The 21,151-nt window shown below is 43.6% G+C and overlaps 1 long non-coding RNA gene across 3 annotated transcripts in view; it reads left to right on the top strand.

Annotated features, from left to right (window-relative positions):
* Window positions 1-21,151, top strand: part of LOC128907653 (uncharacterized) — a 93,699-nt gene that overhangs the window by 59,431 nt on the left and 13,117 nt on the right. The gene's annotated exons all lie outside the window — the stretch shown is intronic.

The raw sequence follows: 21,151 nt of genomic DNA on the forward strand, positions 1-21,151 counted from the left end.
GCGCTCTGGGAGTTGTAGTCCGGGCCGAGGGGGGCGTCGGCGTCCCCGGACAGGCCTGGGAGCCACTGCCCGCCACCCCCTGCAGGGCAGGGACTCTGAGGGGCCTCCGTGGCCTCCTGTGTGGCCCCAGTGGAGGGCTCACAGCAGCCGTGTTGTGGCCTGCCCTTGGCAGAGGCTGCAGTGGGCAGGCCGGGTGAGGGGCAGCAGAGGTGGCAGGTTAAAACCAGGTGCTCCTTGGTGCCTGCCCGCAGGCGCCCTTCGTAATGTGGCAGCTGGTGCCGTGCCCCTGCTCTTTGGTTCTGAAGGCAGCGGCTGAGGCCCTGGTCATATTTTCCCCATCGTGGTTCACAACCAGTAACAGCCAGGGGGGCAGGGGTGGGATGGCCCGCCGTGCTCAGTCAGCAGGAGTGCTTGTGGAGGCAGGGAGGGACGTTAAACTGTTTTCTGCTTTTTTTGCGGCCCCTTCTCACCCCAAGAGAAACACTGAAGTCTGTGCCAAGGCCTGTGTGCTGGAGTCTTTCCACAGTTGAGGGTCTGTACATATCTCAGATTTTAAAAACGGTGGTTTCACATTAATCAGATTATTCTCATCGGCTGTAAATGTTACTTCTTCATAGTTAATGTCTCCATCTCTGTAATGCCTGAGTGCCTTGGACATGCATTGATAAAGTCCTATTTTCTCTTCTGTCCGCATGTAAACTGGGAGTTGTGGTGGACACCTTTGTGGAGAATTTCACTCCTCGCCTCCCACCTGGCAAAGAGAGTGCCCTTCCCTCTCTGACCGCCTTTCCCTTACACCACAGTCTCCTTGCCACATGCACAGCAAATACATGCCAAGCTGGGAAGAAAATTGTTTTGTTCATTAGTAAGTTGACTCTAAAACAATGTATCCTAAATTGATGGTGTTCAGTTAGAGTTACAGTACATCCTCATGATTTACCACTAGGGAAGTAACTGAAAGAAAGACCAATCCCCTCTCCTTTTGTTCTTTTAATTCCTTCCTTTTTTCCCCTTTCCTTCCCCTGCCAAATCACAATCACTTTTTAGAAAAGTGGAAACCAGCGGGAAATGGTTAAAGAATCCAACCCTTCACTATTGGTCAGGTCCCTTGATCATTATTATTTAAAGCACACCTTTCATTAGCTGTTATGTCAGGGAAGAGAGTTAAGGAGTTTGATCTCTGAATTGTGACCAGGGCTTAAGAAGTAAATAATTAAGTTTTTCTCAGTTCCTCCACTGCCTCTATTCTAAGCGCGTGACTCAAAGAGCCACAAGTCCTCTGCCATCAAGGCTGCTAGTGTTCGGTTGTTGCCATTGTATTGTCATTGTGGCAGATGAAACAAATGGCCAGTCCATTTTGCTGCCACATTCATCTCCTGCCATCAGTCATCTGCTTTCCTTGTGTTTCCTTTTCCTCCAGCCCATTCCCATCCCAGGAGGGCTTAACAGTTTAGTTGTCATTCTCCATAAAGGAAGAATGACAAAAGACCCTCTGATACGCTGAAATGACAGATGCATTTAACAGTGGTCAAATAGTTGCTCTTGAGATCCCCCGGAAGATGATGGATAGGCATTTTGCCTATTTTACAGATGGGCATACTGTGACTATGATAATTAGTCCAAGATTTCTAAACTCTTAATTTTGAAACTTGCAAATTGTGGAGCCAAGAGACCCATCTTTGTGTGTGGCAACTGTGACTGAAGTTAGGGGCTAAATTATGGAGAAACCAAGGCCTTGTTTTAAGATGCTGAGCCTCTGCACTCCCAACAGTTTCATGTGAAACTGAAATTTTCAGTTTCACGTCCCTATTCCTGTATTTCATTCTGCACAGACAATATAAATAAAAATTACTGAATACTTGTGAAAACTATAGGTGTTAATAAGCTGTGTAACAACAGTGAGTTAGTGACAAAACAATTATTCAAATAGAAAGGGGTATTGATTTTTAAGTTTGTTCTTGTTGGTGTGTTTTATTAAGACAATCCTCTGGTCACAAGAGCATATTTCTCTTCAAAATAAACAGAAAACAGCATTTTGCAAGTTAGAAAAAAAAAAAGAAGACCTTTTTCTTTCCAATAGTCCTAGTTTCTACTAACCACCATTTTAAGGAGACTTGTGATAACACTTCTTTAAATTGTATGTCACAAAAGAGTGGTTTAGAAAATAGGTGTGCCTCAGAGAAGCAGGGTTATGGAACCAAGTTTCATTACCTGCTACTGCGCTAAAGACAGCAGGTATGTGTTAGAATCTACATTAGTTACACTCAGTAATCTTTTTAAAATAGCTCTGGTTCTTCTCAGTGGAATCTCTTCAGTCCTCCTTTCTCAGAACTAGACTTCAATTCTTCTGTTTTTTTCTAAGACTGGAAGACTGAGGAATTTTGCTGATTCAGTGAAGTCTTTCACTGACCTTATTTGTATGTGTGAAGTGCTAACATTTCATCTCAAAAAATTCCAACCCAGACAATTGGTATCATTAGCAGCAACTCAGCAATTTAGGTTCAAATCTATCTTTTGAAATGCCTTCTTTTGCCCTTAATTTCTGTAAAATTTCAGATTTATTGATCTCTATACAGAGAGAGCTCTCTATACAGTTCTATAGCTGTTTAAGGGTGGAGAAATATGACTATAAAAAAAAAAAGATCTTGAGAAAACACGGATTTTGCGAGATCTACAAATAAATCTACTTATTCTGGTATCATTCTAAAGATTGCGTTTTTTACAGATCAGATGCTGGAGTAAAGAGCCATTGATCACCTGGATATAAAATTACTTTCTCAGTGCAGAATCTGCAGGGCAATGCTTGGAATTTGTGCAAATATTTAGCCTGGTGGCACTCTGATTCGGAAGGGGGTCAGACAGTCTGCTGGAATATTCAGCTGCAACATAATAGCAGTTCTTAAAATACTCCAGCTTAAAATGCCACCCAGAGAAGACTTATTTAGTCTTTTTGCAGTTGTCTGTTGAGTCAGCCACTCGCAAAAGGGCAATAAACAGGAAGAAATTCAGGAATAAGGATGTCAGCCTTTGATAACTCTCTCAGTTTTCATAAACTCTCTTCTTCAGTTCAGAAAAAATGAAAAATTATAAAATACACGAGCAAAGCATTTGAGGTTTTTGCAATATATTTAGGTTTCTCTCTTGAAGAGCCTAGGAAAGGTTTTGAAAAGAAATAAAGTAAAATGAGAATGTTAAATCTATTCAGAAATTACCGTTTGCCCGTGTTTTTCTATATTGTGCAGAGTTTTGCAGGGAGCTTTAGCTGTTTTCTGTGTCTAAATTCTACTTCATGATCTTTAGTTTCGTGCTGACCCAGATCTAGTGATGTATAGAGCAGTCTAGGAACAGTTGCGATGGCATTATTGGCACAGGCATTTTGATATCCATCAAAATGAAGGATACCGTGGTTTCTCCCCACTTCTCAGGGTGTACCCTCCTGTCCACAAAGTGCCCCATCAGTTGGGTGGCTGGAACAGCTGGTACAGAACCTGTACAGACGTACAGGTCCAAAATACCTCCCTTGCGTTGCTACCTTAAAGATGCTTGTTAACTCCTGTCACTTCAGTATGGTAGCTCTCACATTTATTTTCATTCTGTACTATCTTTAGCAGACTTGGGGAGTGTTAAAATAAACATTATTCACCTAGTTGTGTGGCCCTTCTCCATTTGGCAAACACCACTCTGTTCGCTGTCTTTTTAATGATTTCATTGCTGTCCTTAGTATTTTACTTTCTCAGAGTGGTGAGAGTTAAGGCTTATGGCAGAGTTACTTCTGTGAAGTCAGCAGGGGTGGCACACAGGATTGTTTTCTCATTACCTCAGGGGGGGAAAAATCGTTGGACTTTAAGATGTGTGTGAATCCGTGGCTTTCACAGTCAGCTTGGAAATACAACCCTTGCCAGCTTGCCTTCTGACTCCAAATTTCTTCAAGGATTAATGGGACTGTGGCAAAACACAGCTTCTCCTTCTGTATGGAGCAGCGTTCATCGTCTCTCTTGGATCTGAGGAAACTCAGTCCAAGCAGACACTTAAAGGAAACATGGGAAAATCTGGCCAATACTCGAGAGAGAATGACACTGTGAGAGCCAACAGGAAGCAGGATGTCACAAATACAGGAGCTTAGACAACTATATTGAACGTGACAATGAGACATATCCATAAGGGCCACATCTGAGGTGATTTCCTTTATTTTAAAAAAGTTCTTACTAAAGCCAATAGACTTCTTTGCTTAAAACAAAACAATAGAGAAAGGTCAACCTCAGGATTCAGACCATTAATATTCCCTGCATAATGCCCAGTAACATGCAAAGCCAATTTCCTTAAATAACTGTGTGTTATTAGCACATGGAGGCTTTACCATCAGTCTTTCCTTTTATTTGATATAAACCATCATCAACTCATTTGGTATTAATGGAAACCCCACGGGTTTGATGCTGTCATTTAGCATTAATTAATGTATCATTGTTTAAATTGTGTTACTCCCCATCCAATACCTGGGAAGCTCTCAGAAAGTTCTCAGAGGGATCAATTTATTTTCTTTGGCCTCGTGGTTGCGGCCCATACTTGTCATGCACATAGGTTCTGAATGACGAAAGGATTCCAGGTGCTTAGCCATCCGACGAGGGCAGCTTAATCACACAGCAGCACAGTTGCGTGCATATGTTTGAGAAGCAGAGAAAATCTGCAAAAAAAGTTTTCTTCAAGGTGTGTGTGGGGTCCTTCTGTAATTCCTGTTGTAACTGTAGAGCAGGATAGGTCCTCAGTGCCACTCAGGGTTTTGTGTTCTCTCTGTAGGCAGTGATTTTTCAGACTCACCACCCCCTAAAAAGCTACATTTACAGCATTTCTCTAGCTCAAGCTGGGAACCATTGGGGGCAAATTGCAGTTCAAATATCTGACAGAGCTTCTGACAGTGAAAGCTCTTGTGAGCCTCAGGATGGTTCTTAAAGTCAATTCAATAGTTAGATGAGGTTTCATTAAAATAAAAAAAAAACGGAGATGTCTGCAAATATTTGAGTAGGAAACAGTATTGTGTGCATTGTACCATCACACTGATGACACTCATTGTTTAATCTGTCATAATTACCATTGCAACGTATGTTTTTTGAGAGGTTTACAGTACAGCTGTTTTGTTTACTGCACATTTTCAACCTCTAAGCTGTTTCTCTTTTTCCCTTTAAAAACTAATCAAAATCAATTTGACTGCTTTGAGAGCTCTTCTTTAGAGAGCGCAGAACAAAAAGAGCCAGGGATGTTGTTATGCAGAGCTGCAGAGCTGGACCAGATCCTCCTCACTGCTTGTGCATGAGGTTCAGTGATACCCGTGTGCTTGTGCCTGGTAGGAAGGGGGCAGAAATATTCCACCCCACTTAGTGAACAGGAGGTATGAAAATGCTTGTGGAGGTCACAAGAAGAGGAACCAATTAGCGCTGTATTTTTCATGTCTTTTCTTGTTTTCCAAGGAGGCATGGTGGCAATCCCATGGTTCAGTAAGGTGGACTGTGAGATAGATGGCTCTCTAATGAACATTTGTCCCTGGCTTGTCTGGCAGTGGGATTTCCGCTCTAAAGATAAGGTCCTTTTCTTGGCTGACAGCTTTGTTCCAGGGATCTCAACAGTGATGCCCCTCCCGCACGCTTCATCCCTTCAAGCTTCTGTCCTTACTCTTACTCTGCCAGGTGGTAAGTATGGAGAACTTCCCACTGGTGTCCTGCTAATGCATGTAACTTGCTGACTCTTACTTAACATAATTGCGGCTGTGGTGTGAAACTTAAACGTACGGACAGGGCAAAATCATGGCCTGTTACATGGCTTTATTGATTAGAAGGAAAGAATAAACTGTGTTTTAGGATGATAAATGTGGGAATCTGGAGATCGAGCTTCAGCTCTCCTTTGCCGTATGTTTCCTTGGGAAGATCTAATTTCTCTGTGCCTGAGTTCCTCTCATAAGACATGACCAGTGTTTCACAGAGATGCTGAGTGGGTAAGTACCCCCTGGAAGCGAACAAATCTCTGGGATGCACAGAGCACACAGCATCCCTGCCAGCCCCACAGGCCCCTGCCCTGGGGAGTGATGGCAAGTGGCTATCATCGGGATTGTTTTGATTGCTTCTGAAATGCAATACCACAGCCCGGTGGTGAGGCCACCAGCCCTTCACAAGCAGTGAAGAGCAGCTGGAAGCGAGCAATTCCTTATTGCAAGACCTGACCAGCTCCTTCCTGCATTTCAGGAGCGAGCACTGCAGCACAAGGGGAGATGCTCTGAGAGGCCTGTGCATCTGCGTAGTGCTCCGTGTTGCCATGCAGGGCTCTCAGGCGCTAAAAATGTGGCAGCCTGCCTGAGCTAATTATCTCCCCAGCTCTTGAGAGGGCTAGTCCAGGCACGGCACTGTGCTGACACAGCTGTCCTGCTGCCGGTTCCTCGGCTGGCCCTGTCTGGGGGATCCCAGGACTGTGCTGCGTTGCAGAGCATAGCTATGCCTGTAGGAACTTTTCACAGGTACTTGCAATGCTGGATAAGTATTTAATTCACTGCTATGCAAATAGCCCTGTGGGCTACAGCCAGGGAGGAAAATAGGCTTGTGCTACATCGTGTAGTTTGCATGGGCAGAAGGGCAGGGCGCTGCCTGTTGTAAACCCCTGACACAAGGTCAGACAAGAGCTGTGCCAGCGCAGAGGCCAGACTCCCCCTTTGTCTAATTCCACTAACCTTCTCTGAGCTAATTCAGTGATGTCTTTGGCCCAGTAAGTTCAGCTAAAGCAGCTTTGATTGCCTTAACACAGAGTTTCCTGGTTTTGCTGGTATGTATTTTAAGCTTATTGCTATTTCAGTGCAGTTTCGTGCATTTCCTATTTGAACAGTTCCTGTCGGAAGCATGTATTGTTTGGGAAGACGTGGCATTAATTACTGTGTGAATTATTTGTTGTGTGGGTACCGTGGAAGAAATAGATGGGAACTATTCCAAATGGTCTTTAATGAGTTCAGTCATCCAAGATCCTGATTTCCATCTCATAAATAATAAACTGTCCTCAATATGCTAATTCAAATTTGCCTTTAAATTGCTTATTTTAATTTTGGAGAGGAAATAATCAAGAAGAAAAAGTTCTGAAAAATGCAAGCCTGCCCTGTTTCTGCGGCAGGGCACTCAGAGGTTGCAGCGTCTCATCCTCTTCCCCACGCTAAGTCCTGAGACAGCGGGCACGTGACTAGGCTGGTAATGGTTTTATGTTGTGAAGAGTGAGATATGAAACGTAACAAATGAAAATATATATTAAACCTCTGTTCCATAAAGGAAGGGTCCTTAATACAACGTTACACAGTGAGCTCTTTTGCCATCTCCTTTTGATGGGATCTCCAGTCTCAATTTCCGCTGCTGATGGTTTGCTGTTTGGGCCAATGGAGGCCAGAAGGGTTGCTCTGACAATAGACCTAGCCTCTGGCAAGGTAATAGTGTGTGCTCAGCAGTGACCCATCTGCTTCATCAAATGCAACATCAATGGTCTTTTAGACAAGTCTCATCTAGTCTTGCAGTAGCGGGTGATGATTTTTCAAAAAGCCTTCTCTTATTTGTGGAAGCTTGTATAAGGCATGAATGTACCGGTAACTGGACTAATGATTTACCACTCTGTTAACTATAAATAGAAATATTTCTGCTCCAGGCAGGCAAATCATTACCCTCAGAGAGTTTGGTACCGATGTAACAGTTACCCATGAGATTATTCTGTTCTGAAAACATCCTTTTCATTCTTTTTTTTTTCCTCCTCTCAGCATTTTATCTTTAGTAAACACATATCGTGATTTTACATGAACCTGTGGTCTCTGGGCTGTCTCTAAGTCCTGAACTAAACAATAGCACATAGCATAGCAAAAATACTGCAAGAAAAGAAAAAGAAGTGTATTTTGGACATGTATTAGCTGATCACACATCATTCAGGTTTGTTAGGGTTTGATACTGGATAGACAGGAATAGAAGGTTTGGATGGTCCTGCAGGCACATCTTACTGGAAACACAGTCACAGAAATTTCATTTCAAGAGACAAACCAGTGAAAAAACCCAAACGGGTTACTCTATTTCCTGCCCTGGAAGGAATGGCAGCTTTTTGAAAACATTAATATCCTCAGTCAGGCATCACAAATATTAGTTCTCAGTTCCTTCAAGGGATAAAAGAGATAAAAATAGAAGCCACTCTGAAACCTCCCAGAGGCTGACAAATGCATTCATTCATTTCTTTATAATGACATCTTTCATGAAGGCCTTAACACTGGAAATTCTCCGCGGAGGATTCCTTCCCCCCAATACTTTCTCACTTCTGTTGAAAGCTATCTGTATCATTGCGAGCAGGCAGGGGGTAAAATACTTTCTGAAAACTCAGCTGTGCTTTTGTAGGCTGATCTTAGGCAGGAAAAAAGGCTCATTCTCCCAAGTGCACTGAGAACGTGGTGCTGCAGCCTGGAATGGGAGTATTTGGCTGTGGTGGGACAGCCCATGTGAGAGGGGGTGGCTACGTGCGGTTCTCAGCAAGGGGTGAGCAAAGTGCAACCCCTGCACCTCAAATCTGTGTGCGAGAAAGAGACACTGCACAAAACAGATGCCAAATTTGCAGCAGCTTTCATTTCACTCTCTGCTCTCATTCGTATATCTTCCCAGTTTGTTCATCTCTACTCTAAGGCCTGTGTTCATCCTGCTTAGCGGAGGCAACCTAGTCACATTTGTCCTCTGCTGCAGGGAGGAAGGGAGGTTCTTCAGAGCCGTCAGATCTTCAGGTTAACCAGCTCCCTCTCTGAGGAGCCTCTTGTTGTCTGTTGATTGTACAGGAACCAAGACTTGTTTGGCTGTCTTGGTTAAATGTCTACAATTGAGCAGGGTGATCTTGGTCTCTACGCTTCAGTCTTTCGTAAGGTTGGCAGGCAAATGGAGCACTTAGTTGCTTTATTTTTCTTATGCTAAATTTTAAGAGTCTTTTTCACAACCAGAGTGTAAAGCAAAGCCCAGCACATTGCTTACATCAACACTGGGAGTTAAAGCAGGCGCCTGAAATGGTACTGTTATTGCAGGTGGAACTTGTCTGACCAAATGCAGACTGAACGTAGACATAAATAGAGATGAACCCCGAAAAACTCTCTTTCACTCCTCACACTATAAATGAACCTAGAGCCAATAGCTCAGGGGTAGACATATACATCTAGAGATATGAAGGTAAATTGCATCTACAATGCCTGCAGAGCTCCCTCCGTGGCAGTCATTCCAGAGCAAAGGATCTGCCACGCAAGTGAACTAAAGATACAGGACCGAAGGGCAGCACCTGAGTCATCCTCTCAGTCAGTGCCTCTCAACTTGCAGAAAGGCATGCTGCAGATGCGCAGCCTTGTGCGCTGTAGCTCATCTCACCCCAGGGTGCTGTGCATTTTCAGGCTTCTCACAACAGGCTCCAAGTCTGTGCTAGAAGAGCAAGTGCCCCGTTATTATTGTGCCACAGGAGGAGAACAGGAGAGATCAAGAGCATTTCTAAGTCCTCCCGGCAAGCATGAGGTTTGCTGGGTGACATTGCAGATGCTTCCAGACCGTGCACTGTGCTGCACAGGAAGACAAACAAAAAACAGCGGTCTCTGATGAGCTAATCTGGAAGAGGATAGCTTCCCTGTTCCAAATCTGGTGATTAGATCAAACCTGAGCATGTGAACGAGTGCAGACAGCTGATGGATGCTGATGCTGATAACTTGAGGAGCACTGATGAACCTTGCGGCTCTCAGTGACCATGTTTACAGCCTTAACTGACCCAACATGAAGTAAAATACTCTATCGTAAATCCCTGTGAAAAAGGGGGGTCAGGAAAAAGCATATTGTTCAAGAAAAATGTCAGCCCTGGGAGTGTAGCTTTTATTGTTAAACTATACTGGTCTAATTTTACTCCTATAATTTCCCATATACACAACAACAAGATCTTCGGTGGGGGGTTATTTTTTTCTTTTATAAACAAAGGCTGTGCTTTGTCATGTACTGCTGCTTGGCACAGTCGCTGATTGTATAAAAGGCAGATCTTTAAACAGTGTGCTATGATCCTATCATCTGATCTGCAAGCTGGAGGATATATCATCAATATAATTTGTGGCAGGATATTTGCATAGATGTGGTGAAGCGTGTTGGATACTCCTCTGAAATCACACAGGCAAAAAGGAAACGATATTAGCTTAAATAAGTGAGACTATCAGCTTAACAGATCCATGAATACATGCTTTTTCCAGAATAGGAAATCACAGTTTGCAGGTACTTAAAGCCAGCTAAGAGAAAACACGCTGATTGTGATTTTCTGGCACTAACATATTGGATCACACTGGGAACCAGTAACTATGTACAGAGAGTTTCAGCTGTTGTTCACAGGTTTGCCTGTGGCTCCGTCACTCCATCGCTGGTATCCAAAGGCTGTTCTTGGCCCCAGAGAAGGGGAGCTGCCATGCTGAAATTGTCAGTAGGCGAGAGGTGGCATTCTGCAAACGACGATTGCCATCACAAACAAAATTAATTGGTTCCTCTGCTGGTATTCTTGAAAGGAGCTACTAAACGAATGGATGTTGCCAGTGCTGTTCAGGAGACCAAGCTAAATTATCATAATAGACTCTTCTGGCCAAAAAAATCTGTGCATCACTGAGAGGTACTCCCAGGGTTGAGATACATATTAGTATAATACAGGGACCAAGTGTGGCTCATGGTGTCAGTGAGTCTACTCATACTGTGGAAAAAAATGTACTTTAGCTCCTACAACAGTAATTCTGGCTACTTTCACATATTCTGTGCTTGCTTGAAGAAAATAAACTGCACTGTGCTGTACTGTACATAATAAAGGCTTCTCTTCATGAACACTACTTATAGTTGTAACCTAGCAGGAACACTAGGGAAGCTGAAAACATCAACTTTGCCCAGACAACCAAAACCTTTCCTTTATATTGTGCCAGCGGTTGCACCTTCTGGAGCCCTGATGCTGTAGTGGGATGTGTGAAGGCTAGAGATAATGTAAAGCTCCAGATCTGGAACTGAAGCTTCCCCAGTGGGAGAAGTGTTGGTCCTGGTTATGCTCCATGTCTAGCTGCTTTTTAAGTTGCAAAAGATTTCCATTTCTAGTATAACACCCTGTAAAAAAAGAGCATGCACTGACTTCTCTTGTTAAAATTCCTTTCAGTTTCTTAAGGTGTTTTTTTTCCCTTTATTAGTTAGGAATGGTGGAGGTTGATGGAGCTTTGTAAAGGACCTTTTCAGCAAGGGTGAAATGTATTAAATCACGCTGCAAATCCCGCCTGGTGGCTGATGGGGTGCCTCTCTGTGCTGGTGTACAGGCCTGTCAGAGCCCCGGGGGAGCTGTATGCACACGTGGGCACCTGCTGTATGGGTTGTCTTGCAGGAATGGAGAATAGCTGAGAGATGAAAGAGTGAAAAGCAACACAGTTCTGCCAGATGCAAAAAGTAAATGAGCAGAAGGAAACCCAAAACTATTAGTTTTCACTGTCACTTTCTTTGTTACTTCTTTGGACAAGTGCGATATCCAAGTTAACCACATTGCCGTTTTTTCTTGTCCTTGCCTGTATCTTTGCATTTATTGTTAGGTTTTGTCATGTTATCAGCTTCCAAGAGTGGTACGCCAAATCAGATGTTTCTGCTCAAAGCTCTAAGTCTCCAAGTAGGACAAGTGAGTTTGGTTTCTTCTCTCAAAGTTCAAAATGTCCTTGCTTGCTCCTAAGGTCCTCCATGGGCTGCTATCCTGGTTAAATTCAAGAGCTTGGTTCCGCAGTCTTTGCTCCATGAGGGAGATCAGGCTTCTTCCTTTGAGAGCTTGCTCCTGACCTGAATGACAAAGAAACTGAAACAAGGGCAGGGTGAGGCTTGGGAAGGTTTGCTCGCTGATGTAGCTCGTTAGAGGACTTCACTGCCTTGCTACTAAGCCTTTTGGTTCTGCCAAGTTTCTTGATGAGAGCTGCAGGAGTTACAATAGAAAAGTAGGTCAGGAGTAGATCTTGTAAATCTACTCAAAGGGCCAAGAATACAGTTTATGTAGAAGAAGAAGGAAAGAGAGAAAGGAAAAAAAGAAAAAGGAAGATTTTAGTGCGAAGAGGAGAGGAAAGCCGGAAGTTTAGGTGGGACTTTGTGTGTGAACCAGGTTGTGTAATTATACACCTGATTACAGATTGCTTTCTTACAGTGTCTCAAAAATTCTTCAGTTTCTTCAGCAGGGCTTTCATTAGCACTTCTGAATCTCTTATTCTGCAATTGCTGTTAGCAGTAAGGCCAGCCTGCCTGCCTGCCTGCAGGGATTTTGACTATACAGTGGGTGAGCAATGTGCTAGCCTGCTGTATACACATTTCAAGCGTGTAGCTGCACCCCTACTGAGACCCGGGGAAAAGCAACAGCAGAAAAACAAGAGCTTTTGCAGGATGGACGGTTTCCTTTGAAATGTGGTAGGCATGTGATTTCTTTAAAGGGAAGAAAATCAATAGAAGGATTTTTTTTAGGTTGGAAAAAACACCGTCCCCACTGTTGTCTTTGGAAGTGAACTTTGAAAACGCATCTCGGTTTGGGCAATACTCGCTGCTTATCCAGCACGCACAGAGCATACACCTCGACTTTTTATTCAGCTGAACTTTTTGCCATGCTGGCAAAATTTCTTACAAATAGTTGGTGTCATGAGTTTTTCCTATTTAGGCCTAAAATTCCAGGAGGTTTCTTTGACACACAATTTAACTCCTGACACACTGAACTGTGATCTGATTTTAAGCAAAATCTGACAGTGGCTCTTCCAGCACATCCATCATTCCAGATAGCTTCCAGCAAATATTGGAGACATCTCTTTTATGTATGTATTTCTTCTACTTTGTATTAGAACCTTGTTGGCTGCTAGAGGTTTTGCTGTTCATTTGGTTTTGAGTGCTTTTAACTTATTTTTCACTTTTGTTTTCCTAGCAGTTAGAATACAAGTTTAAGAAAGCATGTTAATGTGATATACCCTATCAGCTAAGTAAAAGCCCTTTAGCATACCCATTTACTCAGAGAAAGTGGGACTGAGAGAGGAACAAGGTTTATTCTTACCAGCGTCATCCTTTCATGTGGAAATTTTCCTTTAAAAATGATTTTGCATTTGGGACAGCTTCCGCTGCATCAGGCACTTTCTGTATTTGGTGGTACAAGACAGCACATTTCCCCTCTCTCAATCAAACTTAGTGCAGCGCTGCCTGCTGGTTTTCCCCTATCAATAATTAATACCTCAGTTGATAGACAATGAACATTTTATAAAGGCCATTTAAACAAAACAGAACAACGTTTTCCTTGCATCTGTCAATGGGAGATTTTTTAATCTCTCTTCTGCAAACTCTCTCATTTTCCTTTTGAAAATTGGAAACCTCTCCCAAGAAAGCACAAATAGGAAACTCTTCATTATCATCATACCGCAGAGTTTTGAAGGAATGCTGTCAACTTAGACAACTACATTTCTGCCTGTATATTTCTGCCTGAAATGTTTTACCTCCTGGTGTTACGAGGACAGCATGAAGCTCACTCAGGGTTTAGGGGGATATATTTCTCCTTGTTTTTCACTTTTACTTCCTCCTTCTGACAGCGTTTTGCTCGCTACCTAGCCTCGAGGTTTCCCTACAGCCCATCACTGAGCTCCCTGTTCTTGTACAATGAGGGCACAGACTAGTTTTATACATACAGGTGCAGAACTGCCGTACGTGTGCAGGAGTCACAGGTGTACAGCACTAAAGCTGTTTTGAAATTAGGGCTGGGTTTTTGGTTTGGTTTTTAGTTTATATGAAAATCTTGGTGGTTACTCTTTAGACAACCCTATATTTATCTGGAAAATAGGTCTGATGCGGATGGGGGTAGTTCTCACCCACAAATTCCCTTCTTCTGCAGCTGCATGCTACAGCGTGACCCAGAGGCCTCCGTAAAGGCACAGATATACCAGGGAAGGAGCAAGAAAGTAGTATGCTGAGGAGAAAGTAGCCCGCGGGGAGTGGTAGTGATGGATAGGAGCTATTTATATTTTGGGCAGTGACCACAAAAGTCCACCGTGGAGTGGTCTGGGACCACTGCCTGTACTTGTTTCTGTGCTGGAAGAGTCCCCAGGGAGCAGCACACCATGAGTGGCCTCACACAGTTGGCAGAACTGACCAGCCTTGGGAAAATCTTCCCGCATATTCTCACTACTATGAGTGCCGAAATGCGTATTAACTGTCCTGACAGTTCTCTGCTGAGGTGGACGTTTGAAACATTACTTTTTTTTTTTTGCTTGGCCTTCGTCTGGACTTGTAGCGTGGCCGCAAAGGTGCTGTGTGCTGTTTCCAGATCGCTGGAGGTTTCTGACCCACCTGCCAGGTGTCTTTTATTTCTGTTTGCATGCCCTTGGTGTTGAGCTGTTTACGTGTTGTTGTTTGGTCCACTCTCAGCGTTCCCGTGGGCAGTGCAGGTACCTGAGCTGACTCACAGGTTGGTAACAACTGGCTGAGGATCTGGCCCATTATGCGCTGCAGTGTCCTGGCAGAAAAAAGCCCAATAAATGAAATGCAGTATATAATCTGCACTTTGCAATGGAGGATTTAATTAATTTCTCTCTTGGCATTTTATGCTTCATTTTGTCATGCTTTTCAGATCAAATGTAACACTTTCTGAGCTACATCAGACTCTTCTCCATTTTTGTTATGTTCCGCATCTTTTCCTCACACTATCTTTCAATGGCTAGCATTTCCCAGGTGTTTTCTAAGGCAGCTGTATAATCTTTTGATTATAGTAAGTATATAATAGTTTATGCAGTTTTACATAATTTGCTATTTGTAGCGTACATTAACTTAACGTTCCTTATGAGTTACAAGTTTGTCTTTAATAATGAATTATGTGCCTTACTGAATAGGTTTTCTGTCTCAGGGAGCTCAACACTGGCAGTTTTAGTTAAAGATAACCTTGATTGTTCCTTTTCTTTCTCCCTCCCTTTTGTAATTATTATTATGCTTAATTTCTGGGTCATTTTCAACCAAAACTCTGTGGCAGGCCAGTGAAGAGTTAAGACTTAGATAAAGCAGAACTGATAAACCAGTTACTATTTTGTGATAGGCTCAGAAATATTTGGAATGCTGTCAAGCAGTTGTTATGGTCTTTTAGCCCCTCTAAGCTGGGAGTTATCTGGGTAGGGGGAGAAAATGAGTCTATTTTTTTCCCCATAAGTCAGATGATGCACGTATACGGATTGCTTACTGATATGATTCAACTGTATGAGCAGAATAACAATGATCTTACTGTGTTCTCACAGGAGTATTTCTCAAAGATTTCCTATATACCTGAATTTTGTCCCCCATCCCACTGCTCTGTCTTTTAATTAAATTTTACCCTGAATTGATTACATCTAGATTTTCCCATGGGGCTGTAGAAGTGAATTTACTTTTATTCTCCTATCTGTAAAGCTTGTTGTTTAAATCTTTTCTCTCTCTGTCTCTTTTTTTTAAGAAGATTTGCTGATTGCAATTTGATTACCTGTTCAGCTTTTTACAAATTATGTTACTCTAATTGAAGCCTAGAAATAGAAATCCAATAAACGGCTCTACGTTAACCTCAGAAATGTTTGATTTCATATTATTCTGTTCTGTTCATCTCAATATTCTGTGTTATAGTAGACGATACTTTTTAAGCCTCTGTAGAAAATACTAAATTGAAAAAAAAACCAACAAAGCAGAATACTTGCGTTTATTCAGGAGCTCTCCTTAAAGACTGCAAATTTGGACAGCTGCTGAGGCTATTGTCATTTTCTAAATAAGACAACTGTTATCTTGGTGGAAACCAGGACTTTTTAAGTAAGATTTTCAAAAAAGCTCCCAAGGAGTTTAGAGTAATGAGTTTCATTCAAAGGCAGATATACAGCAGCCAGAGATTCCTCCTATATGAGGTGGGGGAGGACACATGTTATCAGAGGGAAAAGCAAACTCACTTTGTATATGTCTCTGAGTGAATTTTGCTTGTGGGCAAGTCTGGCTATCTATCTGCAGCAGAAACGTGATATTCTTCAGCGCTTCAAGCTGTCCCGAATTCTCACTTCAGCATTAAGTTGTGCGTAAACACTTGTCTGGCTGGAAAGGCTTTTCTTCGCAGCCTGCTTTCCCAACACAGTGGTCCCAGCAGCCCTGTCCCCAGCAGAGCGTGTCCCACTGTGTTTCACACAGCGGCATTTCCATATCAACCGTGTGCTGTGGGACGCCATGGAGCTCCCCCAGCTCTCTGGCTGTTCGCCTTTCAGTCCCATGCTCCTCCGTCTTCTGATGTATAGTACGGAAACCGTGTACTTCGCTGCAGCTTAACTGAATTACTCTTGTGTCGCCCAGGCCCCGTAATGCTATAAAGGCTGGTTAACATATATATGAAAGCCATGGCTCACCACTGTGCTTTCTGTGACACATGCTCTTGTCAAAGGCTTTCATCACTCAAAACCATTAAAAAGTCATGACCGCTACTGAAAACATCCCCAAAAAGGACTAACAAGTAAAGAAATCAAGAAGCGGCTCCCCTTGGGTTTGGGTTGGGGAGGAGAATCTCTGGATTTAGTTGCTTTTTATTTTCTGCGCCCCCTCAGCGCATGGTGCTAAAGCAGTTAATGCCTCACTGGGTTCGTGCTGAGGGCTTCTTGCTGCCAAACACCTGCAATCAGTAGCTGATCATTTGTCTGGGAAGTCAAAGGCAAGACACATGCGATGCTGAAACCGCATCGCCCCCTTCTCTGAATGCCGCAAAGCTGCAGGAGGGGCACCTGATGGTGCCTTAGGGTATACAGTAAGCTCTAGGGTGCGTGTTTGTCTTATGTGTGGTCAACAGCTACGTACAGAGAGTCTCTGCGGAAAGTATTGCATCCCCCAGGATCACAGATAGTGTACTACCCGTTGTGAAAATGGGGTGATGACGACAACACTGCTAAAGCACACCAAAGGCCAATTTGCAATATGTTGCTCGTATTGTTCGCTCGAGCAATTATTATAATCTGTTTGCCTGTAAATGTGCTTTCTGTTGTTATATCATTAACCTTAACAATGTCAACGTGCTCCCCATATGCGGTTCCATTATACGACTTCACAGGGTAAGAGCGCGGGACACATCTCATACGGGGAAGAGCGTTCCCAGCCCAAGATTTACTGATGCCTGAGGAGAATAGCAAGTGCTACGGACGGAGCCCAGCTGCAGCGAGGCACTCGCTTCGTTGCAAAGGGAAATGGGGAGCTGTTTAATCTGCTGCTGCCACCTGATTGCTGTGTGGGGAGGAGGATTTTCTGCCAGAGGTGTGAGTCCTGGTAAAAGGCCGCATCCCCGGGGAGGGGTGATGTCCGCAGGGCGGCAGGGGCAGAGCAGCCATAGGAGCAGGCGAGAGATGCTTCTTTCCTCTTGTATTCAGCAGCATTACTCCTAGTTGGTACCTGTGGAAGTGAGGGAGGAGACGAACCATGTTTTCAAGGTTTTGTGCTTTTCAGAGTGCTGTGATTGCAAAGAGGGTTTTTTGAGGCTATTAGCCACTTACTTACACATATAATAGAAATAAAAAAACACAGACCAGCAACCTCAGACTGTTCTCTTCTGCACAGAGGTCTGCTTACAGGACTCAGGCTGTATATAGAGAGTCTTTACAATCAGCTAAAACGTAACACAAAATATGACTTGTAAACATAAGCTTTTTTTCCTCTCACAGCTCACTGTATAGCAATGAGGTGTTTTTTTTTTTTTCATTGAAGTAGAAAAAAGCTTAACACTGGTTCTCTTACCTTCAGATAAAAAAGGTTGGTCATTTCCAGTGGGATTATCATCAAGAAGATTTCTATGTAAAGATGGTTATTATTTACTGTATTCAAGATGTCTAACTAGATTTAATAATACCTACCAGGTATTATTAATAATACGTAAAGGGCTGAAGAACACTGGCCCTTCAAATGAAAGCTACAGGATGCTGAAGGATTTAAGACATTACTGAGCAGATGTCTTTGGCTAGTAGTGTAAGAAAAGGGGCTGAATTGCTATCCAAAGTGCAGCATGGCTGCTTTGCTCCCAGTGTCTAGCACATGCTGCAGAAAATAGTGTTCTTTTATCAGTTGCGTGCCAGCAGCCTCTGTTGAACCGCGCTGTCTGGTGTTGCACCTCCAGCTTGGGGCTTGTCTGCAAGTGCCTGCTTGGGGGGCGTACCTGCAGCTGCATCTTATACCATTTGCAGTAGGGGTAGCCACTGGATATTTCGGGGCTTTCTTTATGCCTCTGTGTCCTTTCTTTCTTACAGCACCGATCTAGAGCTGGGAGAAGGGATCTCAGCCTGGCTTTCTGCTTCCTACATTGTAGAGAGTGCCTGATCTCACAATGGGTGTCTGGAGAATGCAGCTCAGATGAGTATGCACAGCTTCATTCACATGATGTGCTATGTTGGCCCTAATGGTCAGTGATAGCTGGTGGTCATTTTGGACAGAAACATTCGGGTACTGTGAAGGTGGACTGGGCACAATGCTACCCAGTTTCCTACTTTCACCTCTGCCTCTAAGATGTTGATGATTTTTCTTGGAGCATCTATGTAATATTTCCAATATATGGCAGATATACTTGACTTCCTAAAAAGGGTTGCAATAGGTCACCTATTCTACATGGACTTTCTTGAGAATCCTTAGCCAAAGGATGGCTCTAGTCACAGCTTTTGGGAGATTTACGTTGGCTTTAAGACAAGCATCAGAAGCCCAAAGAGCAAGAAACTCAGGCTGTGGTGGGGATTTGTTCTAAGGCCACTCCATGTCTGACATGTGCTCTGGTGTCTCTCTTGTGTTTGCTGCATCTGAGCTGTTACTGTCCCAGTTGTCCACCCCATTCCTTTGTCATAATTTATCACCAGCAAATAAGTGGTGGTGGAGTAAAAAAAGAGACCTGTAACCATGTCAGGTGCTAGTGTTGGTGTTTCAGTGCAAAGTGCCCTTTGCTGCTGGTTTACCGTGCAGGGCAGCAGGCCAGGCGCTCATCTGCCCACTGCCACTGGCTGGGGCAAGGGGGGCATATGGCATAGGACAGGGCTGAGGCAGTTTGCCCTGGTTTGGGGAAGACCCTGTCCTCTAGCCCAGACCTCGGCATTAGTCTCAGCACAGTTTCCATCTATCAGTGCACTCTATTCTATCTGAATACCCATGCAGAAATAAATTAAGAAGTTTTAATTGGCCTTTCAGCAGGTCAGTCACTTAGCATTATCGTCAGGCAGTTGGCCATGGGCATGTTTGCCAGTGACCCGAAGGAGGGCAGAGTCCTCTTTTTGTCTCTCTCATTTAGCCTCCTACAGATGGATACTGCTTCTGTCGTGCCTGGGTGCTGCAGGGGTCCGGGTGACGCAGCTGGGTGCAGCCCTACCTGCGAGCAGGAGGACCGATGGGCTGGGCATCCCCCTCTGCTTCAACCCTGCTTGATGAGCACTACTCTTAACCCCATGCTGTTTCTCTTATCAGCGGCAAAGGCATTATTGATGAGATTCTCAAGGCTGACTAGAAGACTGTGCTATATAGTTGCCATTGAAATTAATGACAGTTATATGGCTAAACCTGCGCTCTGGCTTTGGGAAAGACGGCTTCTCCCTGTCTGTGCTTGTTTACTGGAGAGCACTGCTGTAAGAAGTTATGAAGTAGCAGAGGATGCAGTAGTATTCAGTTGCTGCAGAAGCTAAAGAGAATTAGATGCTCTTTTTTTGCCAGATCCCCAGCTGCCGTAAACTGGCTGCTCTCTGCCAAAGTCAATAGAGCTATACCAATTTGCTCCAGCTCAGGATTTGGATCTTTCAGCCTGTATCAGAGTATCTGCCGTTTCCCTTTGCAGGCAGGTGAAACACTAATGAATATGGAACAAGATCTTGCAGTCTGGGGACTTTAATCAGTAAAAATGTATTAACAAAAATCAATGCAGGGCCTTGCTCCTGTCAGCATTTGTTCTGTCGTACCCCCCTGCCCCATTCCTTCTTTGTTCGCTGCGATTGCATCTGCATCACTATGGTAACTAATGAATGATTATTTAATTTACCAATCTCTGCATGCGGCAGTTTAGTGTTTAAAATATTCCAGCACTGTCTGTCATACACATATGCACAAACACATAGTGTCTGTCACACAGGAAATACTATAGGTGCTTGGTATTCTTATTTTAAGCTACATCTGTTTACCTGTCTCTTCAAATGGGACACGAGAGCTTTATCTACTGTGACGATGGCCACAAGCTAAACAGTATGTGCAGATAAACATAGTTGTGTCATTGCATGTTTACTGTCAGTATGTGTCAGCTGTCAGCCAGCACACCTGAAATGAAGGCAGCGCCTTTTACATCCCAGAGGATTTTTGCCCAACACCCAGGTCTTAAGAGTTATTGCGTCTTCACAGGAAGCTTTCAGAAGAAAAATGGTATTTCATGTTTGTAAGAGCCAGTCTAAAACTTATTTTGGAGGAGTGAAAGGGGAAGAACAACTTTTCAACTGGCTTTTCAAAGGGACAGTGGGCCTTCAGCCATCTGAAGTCTTCAAGAAAAGGATAAGTAATTGCTGCAGGAATGCTAGGGTAGCTATACCCGCTTCCTTGGGGATGATGTGGGTGGGGACTGACTGGAAAAGGGAGATCAGCTTCTGCTTTCATCATGTTTTCTCCCAGCTCTCTAGCTATTTCAGTGCTTTGATAAGCTGGAGATTTTCAAGAGATCCCTAGACACCCAGGTACATTTTTGCTTGGAGGGGACGCTTTTTTATTCTATCCTAAAGAATTGTGCAGCTGACTTTTAACCTGCAAAGGGAATACTTTCTCAGTAGAATATATTCCTGCTGCAGGTGAAGCAGGTAGTTTTAATAAAGTTACTGGTTTCTTTTTCTTTTTTTTTTTTTTTCTGTGACTGCTTGAGGAAATGGGGGTGAAAATGTGAAGGGACAAGAGTGACAATATACATCCAGGTCTGATATGCTCTTACGCTTGCTGAGTGGCTGCAAGAGAAGTACCATATTTGCCTCCTGGAGCTGGTGGGACCTGAGACCTGACCATTTCAGAGGCAACTTGCTCAGGGCCTGGGGAGGAAGGTTTGCCTGGGCTTGAGGAGAAGGAGGAGATTTCTGAGAAGAGCTGTGAGAAGTTTAATGCTACACAGTCCTCCATCT

Source organism: Rissa tridactyla, chromosome 3 (assembly GCF_028500815.1).
Source record: "Rissa tridactyla isolate bRisTri1 chromosome 3, bRisTri1.patW.cur.20221130, whole genome shotgun sequence".
Taxonomy (NCBI): Eukaryota; Metazoa; Chordata; class Aves; order Charadriiformes; family Laridae; genus Rissa; species Rissa tridactyla.